Here is a 10,326-nt window from a genome sequence, read left to right on the forward strand (position 1 = left end):
TTAACCATAAATGAATATTCTAATAGGTATAGTGTCTATGAGCTAAATTCCATGTTTATGGAGTGTTTTTCCCTGAAAATTATTTCGTGTAATGTCCTACAACTAAAGCCACAAAATCACGATGTCATGTAACAAAATTTGCCTCAAATGTACTACTAGTTAATTTGCTCATTTTTTTTCCGTGTTTACTGCACTGGTAAACTGAAAAACGGACATATCTATGTTGGTTCGTTCGTTGGCAAGTGTGCATAGCCTGCTAAAACGGCCCAACCTAGAGCCCTCGTACTGTTTGACAGGCTGAGTAGATGAAGCCCACCAACTTGAAAAGCCAAGTTCAGATTTTCTTTTCAGGAACAGGCAGGAGCTCTACCATCTATCTATCTATCTATTATATTATTAAAATAGCTTTAAAAGAAGACACCACGTTCGCTGTGAGGGCTAGAAATTCCCACATTAATCGGAGAAAAAGAGAAAAAAGAAAAGAAGAGTCCAAGTATAAATACAACATAAAAATAGCTGAAATTCGGAATTAAAAAAAAGCAATATTGAAATAAGTTTCAAGAACCCAATACGAGATTAATCAAAATTCGAAATAAAAATAAAATAAAATCCAAAATTAGAAAAAAAAGAAGAGTCCAAGTAGAAATACAATTTAAAAATAGCTGAAATTCGAAATTAAAAATAAGCAATATTGAAAGTAGTTTCCATATAAGAACCCAATATGAGATTAATAAAAATTTTGAAATAAAAATAAAATAAAATCCAAAATTAGAAAAGAAAAGGATAGTCCAAGTAGGAATACAATTTTAAAATAGCTGAAATTCGGAATTAAAAGTCAGGAATATTTAAAGAAGAGTCCATATAAGAACCCAATACGAGATTAATTAAAATTAGGAATAAAAATAAAAATAAAATCTGAAATTAAAAAAAATGAAGAGTTCAAGTAGGAATACAATTTGAAATTAGCTGAAATTCGGAATTAAAAATAAGCAATATTGAAAGAAGAATCCGTATAAGAACCCAATACGAGATTAATTAAAATTCAGAATAAAAAAATAAAATAATATCCAAAATTAGAAAAATTAGAAGAGAGTTCAAGTAGGAATACAATTTTGAAACAACTGAAATTAAAAATAAAAAATAAAAATATTAAAAGAACACAATACGATATTAATTAAAATTTGGAAAAAAAAATAAATTCTGAAATTAGAAAAAGAAAAAAAGATTTCAATTAGGAATACAATTTATAAATAACTAAAATTTGTGATAAAAATAAAGACTATTGAAAGAAAAGACTATCTAAAACACATGACAAGATAAAATTACGTAACAGGCCTATAAAGAATTAGAGTGCCGGCGTTTAATATGACATATAAAAACTGTTAATAAAACACCAAATAGAATCCTAATGACGATTAAAAGGAGGGACGACAGGCATGCCGTGAAGCAAACGAGCAAGGCGATTACCGGGACTTCTAGAAAGTAAAAAAAATAAACCCCATTGATAATCATATTGACGATTAGAAGCAGCGGGCGGGATGTATATGAGTATAGTTGCAGAGCCGCCGACAGTTGACAGGACTTCTAGAAAATAAAAAATGAATTTCAACGATAGTTATGTTTGATTTTTAGAATCACAATGACAATAAAGAGTAGCCAGCGGACGGGCCGTAGAGGAGCATAGTGGCATCGTTTGACGAGACTTCTTAAAATTATAAAATATGAAACCCAATAAGACAATAAACTCTAAAACTACAAGGTTCAATTTTTAAAGGTTTGGAACTTCTAAAAAGTAAAAAAAAAATAATCATGTTCGATTTTAAAATCTCAATGATAATAAAGAAGTGAGGCAGCGGGCGAGCCGTAGAGAAGTACAATGGCAAAAAGCCGCTGACGGTTTGGCGCGACTTCTAGAAACTAAAAATGAACCCAAACGATAATTATGTTCGATTTTTAAAATCTCAATGCCAATAAAGAGAAGAGACAGTGGACGGGCCATAGATAAGTAAAATGACAACGTTTGACAGGACGTCTAGAAATTATAAAAACGAAACCCAACGTGACAATAAAGTCTAAAAACTATAAGATCCAATTTTTAAAGGTTCCAAGGAGAATGAATAGAAACAGTGGTAGATCGAGCAAGCAAATAAAGAAGGAGATGACATAATGGGTACCAACTGATGTGACTTTTAGAAAACTATATAATTAGAAACACGAGGATGATAAGGTTTGGTCTTTCAAACTCTTAAGACAATGAGATAGTTATTTAATAAATTTTAAGTAAAATCATACTAAAAAAAAATATATGATTTTGCTTAGGTGCTAGCCGCGTAATTGTGCGGGCCACCCAGCTAGTTTCATTAATAGAAGGGGAGAAAAACAGGAGATCATCCTTACAAGAGGGCACATAAGACCCCAGGGGGGGATACAAAATTTTTAGGTAACCAACGGCAATAAGCATTTGCAAGCGGCACAGTATCACCTAATTAAGTGTTCATCTGAGCTTACTCCATTGTCATGATCGAATTCGCCACCTGATTCACTGCTATATATATGTTTCGTTGAAAATTGCATCATTTCGATCGCTGCAACCAAATGCCCCATGCCGGGTAAATGATTATTCCGTCAAAAGATCTTCTTTTGTTCCTTCGCCATCTCCCTTCGGCAAGTTTAATTCCCACCAACTCAAGAAATTATATTTTTCACCAAAGGAGGAGGAGGCTGGCATGTGTAGACCCAATCTCTTCCAAATCATGTTCTAGACCTGCCTCGTGAAAGCACAGTTCATGAAGAGGTGTGGAGCTGTTTCAGGTTATTTCCAGACCACACATGAGCTCTGAAATGCTACGCTGCTACCACTGATCAACGTTACTGTTAGCGAAATAATCACTACGTAATATTGAAGGATACCCAATCAAGGTACAATATATATATCAATCTTTAATCCTTATCTCTACAACCGATTTATAGAAATAGGACAAGGAGATATTGGACGAGGCGGGGATCGCTAGGCACAACCGTAAAAGCTCTCATGGTGAGGCCCAGCTCTCTAGCTAACAAATTACGTACTACTGTATTCGTCGTTGATCTCATCATTGGATTGTGAAGAAAAAGAAATCAATTCATTATTCCATTATCCATCAAGAAATTAAGAAAGAAAGCAATCAGCTTTAATGTCAACAACCATACATAAAAAAAATTGCTCCTCGAGAGAGAGAGAGAGAGAGAGAGAGAGAAAATAAAAAAAAAGAGAAAGAAATCAAAATGTTCCATTTTGAATTAATCACACACTGGACACGTACGCTAGCTGTAATAAACAATCAGAAGCAGCTAGCAGACATAGCGAAATATAGTAACAAACAGCCCACAAGCCAAAGAAAACACGCATTAATCAGCACTTAAATAAGACAAACTTAAACAGCAGATGAAGCACTGGGCCTGATGATGATGCCGACGTGGTTGAGCAGCGCCCAGAGCAGCGTGATGAGCTCGCCGCCGCGGGCGATGGCCGCCGCGTGGGCGTCCAGGTTGTCGGACGGCGCCAGGTAGAGGATCATCTCCGACCAAAACCCGGCAAGAACCTCCCACGCCTTCGCCTCCCCCAACTCCACCAGTTGCCCTGCCAGCTTCCTGCCATTCTTGACCACCTTGTGCCTGCTGTCTTCGTCTGCGCCCAGCAATTGGACCAGCTTCTTGTACTCCTCTTCCGGTGACGACGCCGGAGCATGGGCATGGCTGACTCCAGCGAGGGCTTTCCGGGCATCCTCCTTGACGGCTTTGTACAGGTCCTTGCTCCAGCCATCGTCGTCGGGGAGTAGCTCAGGACAGCAGGCCACCAGGTAGGCGCAGTAGCCTGACAGGTGAGTGGCAACAACCCTGTTGCTTGAGCTTGCAGTTGTACTTGGACTTGGATACCTTACCTCAAGGATGGTGGTGGCGATGTGCCACACCAGGAGGACGTCGTTTGTGCTGCTGCCCTCGGCGCCACAGGAGCAAGCCCAGAGCAGCTGGTTCTGGTTGTCGCTGCCCAGAGACGCCGTGCCTTTGGTCAGCTGCCTCCCCTTGCTGCTCCTGAGCTTGTCGATGATGGCGGACTTCACTTGGTCTGGCACAGCCTTGACGCTCTTGGTTTTCTCTGGCAGCGGCAGACAAGGGATGAGGCGCCGGAGAAGATGACACAATATTGGCGCCGGATGCATCTCCAGGATTGAGCAGAGGTTGATGTTGTCCTTCCATGGGTGATTCACCAGCTTGCAGCAACTGCATCGCAATAAGCATCCAACACATGATCGTCGTCTTGGCATATTAATTACACCAGGTGACGATGCGGTCTTGTGATGATTTGTTCGCAGGTAGCGGCAGATGAGAACAACTTTGGTCCAGTTAGAGCAGAAAAGGGAAGCAATATCCCTCGCCTCGGAAAGCACAAGTAGCACACAGAGAAGAAGAACTGGCACTAGATCAAACAATATGAAACTTCCAAAATGTATACGTATATACTTGTCACTGGTCCTCCACAAGACTGTACTTTCACTTTTGAATATGCATGTCAGTCTACAGGCTAGTTGGGACCTGTCGGATAAATCAGACACAGCAATTGCAAGGGTCATGATAAGGGCTACAAATAAGGTGTAACCCAAGGTGAGGAGTGAGATAGTGAAGGTGAGGATAGGAAGCCAAGTGTTTGAATACAAGATACCGATGGATGAATAGTAATAATCGTGAATGAATGAGAGCTCATCTTCTATAACCTTAAATACCCTGCTGCTGCTGCTTCCACCATCATGTGTACTGAGCAACAGGTCTTGCCAAAAGAAGTTCTCGACCCAGGTAAACTTGAGCTCATCAGCTGTGTACCTTGCAAATCGACAACGTAACAGCTTGAACAATGCAAATGAAAGACAAACATCTTTGAGTTTGAGTTTGAGTTTCAGGAGGCGACCAGCTTCAGGTGTCCTCCTTGTCAGAAAATAATTCGTGTCGTCATCCATTAGCTGCCAAACTTTATCTAAGGTCACCAGGCCAGCTGCTCTCTGCTGTAGATTATCAACAGTAGTGTAACTATTGGCCCCTTTCTGTACATTAACAGTGCCCTCTCCCATAACTAGAAGTGGCGGAGGAGGCACATGATGATCACTAGGGCCTGCAGACGATGCTACATCAGCTACTTGCAGTACTGGTAGGTCGTCCTTCTTCATGTATCCTAGCACAAGCCGAGGATTCCGTCCAAGAGCAAACGAGGATTATAGGCATGAAGAGCAGGGGCGGGCCCAGTATGTATTCAAGGGTATTCAAATGTATACCCAAGATTTTTGCAAAAAAAAAAAGGTATATATACTCTATAGTTCGTATATGTATTCAAAAAATTAAAAAAAAGAGCTTAAACTGCTTATATTGGGTCTTGTTTCACCATTTCTCCACTATTGGACCTAAATTTCCCACTCCCCTCCCCCTTTCCTCTCAGCCCACACTCTAATTGGGCCACATCTCAGCCATTCTATATTTTCCCTAATTCCCCTCCCCATCTAACCTGCCCAAACCCTAGACCACCAGGCACCAGTCCACCACCACCGGAGCCGAGCAAAGCAAGAGGAGGCGTGTGGCGTGCAGGTGCGGCGGCAGCGAGCCGTCGAGCCGGCGACTACGGCGCCGACGAGGCTGCCGGCAGGCCGGCCGCGCGACTCGTGACTAGCCACCGCGCACGGCGCCATCGGCGCATCCCCACGGCGGCGCGACAATAATAAGGTATGCCCCAAGGCAAGTCAAAGAACACAGATAGGATGAACTTTGTTTGCCAGCATACACTGGTGAAGGCAGAACATCAAAATCATGATGAGTCCAAGGTTTGGTTAATGCACTCTGTGGCATTCTTTGGTTATTCGTTGTTCTAAATTAGCTACCTTTGTCTTTCAGCCACCAGTTAGAGCTCATTTGTTTCATGACGAAACGTTACCATCTTTCTTTCGGAGATTGGCATGGTCGCCTGATGGATCTTTTCTGGTACTGCCAGCAGGTATAGAAATTTCTCGTTAGACGTTAGTGCCAAACTTCTGGTCAGCAACACAAAACAGATCATTCTAAAGTGCATTAGTTATAAGGTCTTGCTGCATGTAATATAGTTCATCTGCAGTCAGTCACTTTCATCATAACTTTTATCCCATCAACAAGTTTGTTTCCCTAATTCACCTTTTATCTTGATCAGGTTTATGCAAATATTCATCTGAAGTGATCAATACAGCTTATGTAATGTCAAGGAGAGACTTGTCAAGGTAGACGCACATTTAATGCTTGAAATAATAACACCCTTGCCTTATAAAGGAATGGTTCCACTTTACTATGATAAATACATGCTATTCCCTAAAGATGTTATGACCTTGTTTACATACTTCTTCTTCAATCATTTTCAAAATATCAAGAAACGGAAAGTTCTTCTCTAAATTATAAGATTTCTTATCATTTTGCCATTTTGTATGCTCTATAAATTTGATATGTTTTGTCAATTAATAGTTTAGTATTATACTCTAATATGCTTAACACATTCAATTTATGATCAATTTTATCTATCCATCTATGACTTTATGAAATCATATTTATATCGTTATATATTATATAATTATTAGACTTTGGGTTGAAAATTTTTTTCTACCTCTTCTAATTTCGAATACCCAAGTTGAAAATCCTGAGCCCGCCACTGACGAAGAGTGCAGCGGCACCCGAAGAGGAAGCGAGCCAAGGGATGGTGTCGGTAGCGCGGGGCATAAGCTCCAATCCCGACAACCACTCCCACCAACATCACGTTCACCGCCAACAGAGAGTTCAGTCGCCATATCTCCGGTTTCACGTGCTTCTCGAGCAAGCTCACATCAGCATCACTACAGTTTCTGGGAACTGAACTTGTGTCGTTCATCGATCGTCTCGATCAAAGGCAGTCAGGCCAGCTAGCTGAAGATCATCAGTGCTAACTCAACATTAGTATTATATATATATGGTACTCGATCTTAATTAATGGGAGTAGCTATATATAGCTAGAGATATAGTATATTTTTTTAATTAAAAACAAAATTTCAAATATAACGTAACTATTACATTATTTTATGTGTGTGTGTGTATATATTTCAGTTACAGTATGGTAACTTGTATATATGTAACTAGTCACGAAACACATGCGCAGTGTGGCTAGCTGCTGTCTACCATCGGGATCGAGTTCAAATCCCAGGTCCACAAATCGAATGTTTTAGTTTTCTTGTGAGGGAAATTAAAATACTTGGGCAATAAATCTAGCAACAATTCCGACCTTAAATAATTACGCAAACTATATATCGAAGTCATCGTTTCTCTTATTCGTGAAATAAACGAAATGGCATATTTGCAAACGAAAAGAAATTGGTGCGTAAAACTTTTATATACATATTCTTTACGATCTAAAAGCAAATACTAAAAAATAAACTTTGATGAAAAAACCTCAAAATCAACTCCAAATTTAAGGTTGAAAATTCAAATTTTGACTGATAAGCATAAACATAAGTGAAAAGATGAGGCCTAATTAACAAGCTCGATCGTGTACACATCATCACAACATGCAACAATTAATCAAAAACTAATTAACATGTGTGTAAGTATGTAAACGGTAGCTAGCTAGTATAAATTAAAACAGGTCTCCGTAAAAGCATTGAAAAATTTTACGGTTCTTGAGAAAGTATCTTAAGGTATCTAAATTTTACACTAAAATTTTTTTTTATCTCGAGGTATTTAATATCTGAAGATACCAAATTTTACATTATGGTATCTCTCTCCGCATACCTTAAGGATGATAAAATTAGCTAAGCTAGAGTATTATTTACAATTAAAAAAAAACCGATGCCAAACTAACTAATCGAAGGAAGTTGCTTCTTTATTATTATTTTTTTTAAAAAAACAAGCTATAGAAAAAAAAAAGTAAGGGCGCCGAGCTAGGTTAGAAATGAGCGAGCGAGATTACCTGGTATAGGTATACGATCGAACGGACGATCGAACCGCCTGGCCCGCAGATAGAATGAATATGTAGGATCAACTAGTTTAATTATCGGATAGCAGTAGTGCAGAGCAGGTGTATGCGATTGAGACAGGACATGGATTGGCTAAATACTAATCCATCGATGGTCCGATCCGGCGGCCCCCATGCATGACCCCATCTCATGCATATGCGCATATATGCCTTTTGTCGTTTTCTTTTCCTTTAACTAGCATGGTGGCCCGTGTAAATTGCGCGGCTAGCATTGTTATATTTTTTTCTGATATAATAGCTTAAATATTTTTATATTTTATAAAATATATTAAAATGGCATCATAATTTTAAATTCTTGATCAAACTAACAACTACGTGATATTCATATTCCATTGTATATACGTAATAGTTATTAATTATTTTTTAATTTCAAATTTATAAACTGTATTTCTACATGGATTCTAGACTCATCTTCAATATTTTTTATTTTTTAATTCGGATTTCATTATTCTAGACTCATCTTCTAATATTCATTATTCTTAATTCCGAATTTTAGTTATTTATAAATTGTATTTCTATATGTACTCTAAACTGCTCTTTTAATATTTTTTTAATTTTGAATTTTTGTTATTGATAAATTGTATTCCTATATGGACTCTTGATTTTTTTCCCAATATTTCTTATTTTTAAAATTTCAGATATTTATAAATTGTATTCCTATATTTACTCTACACTATTTTTTTCCAATATCCCTTATTTGTTGATTCCGAATTTCATATATTTATAAATTATATTTCTATATTGACGCTAGACTCTTCTCTCAATCTTGCTTATCTTTTAAATTTTGAATTTTTGTTGTTCTAAATTGTATTTCTATATTGACACTAAACTCTACTTTTAATTTTTGAATTTTTTAATTCTGACTTTTAGTTAATTATATATTCCTATATGTACTCTAAACTCTTCTTTCAATATTTATATATGGACTCTAACTTCATTTTTCAATATTTTGTATTTTTTAATTTCGAATTTTAATTATTTATAAATTGTATTCCTATATGGACTCTAGACTTTTTGTCTAATATTTTATATTTTTTAATTCTGAATTTCTGTTATTTATGAACTCTATTTTTTTCGATTAATGTGAGAATTTTTAGGCCATGAGAGTAAACATGGTGGCCCATTCAGATTGTATGGTTAGCGTCGCTATAATTTTTTTTTCACACAATAACATATATTCTTTCATATTTTGTTGTAGAAAAATATTGAAATTGCAACATAATTTAAAATTGTAACCATGCTGAACCAAATCGACCAATGTACGATATTCTAATTAATATAGTAATTCGTATGTCTATATAGCAGACGTGATGGATCATCTAGTATACTAGTTGATACCCCGTGCGTTGCTGTGGGATAGCTGTATCGTGAATTTGTAAAATGTAATTCTAGAACTTTTGACAATTGGTATAGTATCATTACACAGAAGGGAACATATAGTCGTAAATTTATCATAATTGCATGATCAACATGCTTGAACGTTCGATCTGTACATTGTATTGCTATGTGAATAGAAATGATATGATTCCAATTAAGATACTCCCATTTCGAAGAACCATGAACGGTAATTAAGATACTCCCATTTCAAAGAACCATGAATGGTAGCAAACATGACACTATTTTTATTATGTGCTAAATTGACTTAAGATCTCATTTAGATATTTTAAACGACTAATAAAATATTTCTTTTTCGAGAAAACAAAGAGAAAATACGGATAACGCTGCATGCATATGTTGGTATATGATCTTAAAAAAAACTATTGGGTACATAAAAATAGTAATTTCAAGAAACATGTTCACCTATGACATCCTTGCAATTGGTAAAGATCATCAAGTGTTGTAATCTGTACCAACAAATTTTCGATGTCATCTATGATAGTGACAAAACAAATTTCATTGGACCATTGGCATTTCCTGCTTAGATGATTGAGGAAGCGTGTTCAATCATAAATATTCCAAGAAAATCCATTGGATCAACCTAGATATGGTTAGTATTTGCATAAGAAAAATTAAAGGGAATGAGAAAGAGGTAGACACAAATGTTGTGATGTAGTCTTCGGGTGGGAGATGTATTGGTTAGTGGTTGGTGATAAAGGGAAATATAATGATGCATGAGGTAATTAAGAGGAAGACAAAAAGCATTGGTCCTCTCAGATGCCATTGGCAGAGAAGAACTTTGATCTAACGGTTGATTTGCATAGACGCAAGATGATCTAATGGTCAATATAATCTTGATGATGTGGCATCACAGATTTTGAGTTTTATAGCATAAATAACTTGTA

The 10,326-nt window shown here is 37.0% G+C and overlaps 1 long non-coding RNA gene and 1 pseudogene across 1 annotated transcript; one reads left to right on the forward strand and one right to left on the reverse strand.

The window, feature by feature from the left end:
- Positions 1 to 3,116: 3,116 nt before the first annotated feature.
- Positions 3,117 to 4,810, reverse strand: LOC127780825 (uncharacterized; annotated as a pseudogene).
- Positions 4,811 to 5,807: 997 nt separating this feature from the next.
- LOC127780826 (uncharacterized) lies at positions 5,808 to 6,277 on the forward strand. The gene is made up of 3 exons (XR_008018829.1): positions 5,808 to 5,843; positions 5,914 to 6,013; positions 6,203 to 6,277. It is a non-coding gene; the product is annotated as an uncharacterized LOC127780826 (long non-coding RNA).
- Positions 6,278 to 10,326: the final 4,049 nt, after the last annotated feature.

Source organism: Oryza glaberrima, chromosome 7 (genome assembly GCF_000147395.1).
Source record: "Oryza glaberrima chromosome 7, OglaRS2, whole genome shotgun sequence".
Classification (NCBI taxonomy): Eukaryota; Viridiplantae; Streptophyta; class Magnoliopsida; order Poales; family Poaceae; genus Oryza; species Oryza glaberrima.